Here is a 1,343-nt window from a genome sequence, read left to right on the forward strand (position 1 = left end):
GGGTCATTTTAAGATTATTTAAGAGTTATTTAAATGTTCCTTTGGTGGGGTGAAATAGCTGCATCTCCCAGCATCTGGTTTCAAGAATAATTTCATACTGTAATTCCATACAGTTACAAAGCTTCTGTTGGAGAATACTCTTTGAAGGCTAGAGCCATTTCTCTTACTTAACATAGTAGCTCCTGACCTACCTTCCTTCCTTCCTTCCTTCCTTCCTATTTTCGAGTTGGAGTCTCACTCTGTCGCCCAGACTGGAGTGCAGTGGCCACTCCCAGCCACCGCAACCTCGACCGGGCTCCAGCAATCCTTTCGCCTCAGCCTCCCAAGTAGCTGGAACTACAGGTGCGCTACCACACCCAGCTAATTTTTTGAATTATTGTAGAGATGAGGTCTCGCCAAGTTGCCCGGGCGGGTCTCGAACCCGCGGGCTCAGGCGATCCACTCACCTCGGCCCCCCCAAGCGCGGGATGACAGGCTGAGCCTCCGAGCCCGGCTCACTTTTACCTTTTAATGTGGAGTTTTGCCGCGTAAATACACATGCCCAGCTCCCCTCCCCTGATGACTCCTCCTCCCTGACCGGGAAGACAGACCCTGGCCAAAGCCGTCTGCACGCGGTCAAGATGTTTTGGCAGAGGTGCCCACCCATCCGCATGCCCAAGGCGGCTGCTAAGGGTTCCTGCCGCCCTGCACGTCATGCCATCGTCTGTGTCTCACTCCCCGCACTGTGGGTACGTGGCCTCTCCCAGCGTCCGTCGGGGCGCCGGGGTCTTGGTACCCACCCACCGGCTGCCGTCGGCTCCTCCTTTAAGTAGTAACATAAACAACCACCTTGGCAACCTGCGCTCCAGGTGGTTTCTGCCAGTAGGGAGACCCTCCCCGCGCGCCCTGTTTGATGTGGGGCTCCTGCGATACAAGTCTGAGCTCCATCCTCTTTCAAATGCCACCGAATACTGCATATTCGTCAATTCATTCATTCATTCAACCGGCCACCTGCTGCATGCTAGGCACTCGTCTAAGGTAGCAGTGCACAAAATCACTTTTGCTCCCCAAACACACTCCGGAAGGGAAGCCGGGGCATCCACAGACGCACGCGTGCACAGTTTTAATGAGCGAGCAATGCGGTGAACCACGGCGGTCAAGACCTGCACCTGCCCAAAGCCGCAAGGTGCAAAGGCCGTGCGCGCGCGCGCGCTCGCTCACACGCGCCAGTTCTTGGACGCAGCCGTCGCTCTGGGGTTCCTAAAGCCCTCGGCGCTCGAGCTCAAGCTGACCTTCTGACTCGCCGAGGCGGGCTCCAGGGCGCGGCGTGTCAGCGCGGCGACCCGCGCCCGGCACGCGGCGTC

The sequence above is a fragment of the Carlito syrichta genome, unplaced genomic scaffold (genome assembly GCF_000164805.1).
Source record: "Carlito syrichta isolate Samal-C Ts95f unplaced genomic scaffold, Tarsius_syrichta-2.0.1 Scaffold314200, whole genome shotgun sequence".
Lineage (NCBI taxonomy): Eukaryota > Metazoa > Chordata > Mammalia > Primates > Tarsiidae > Carlito > Carlito syrichta.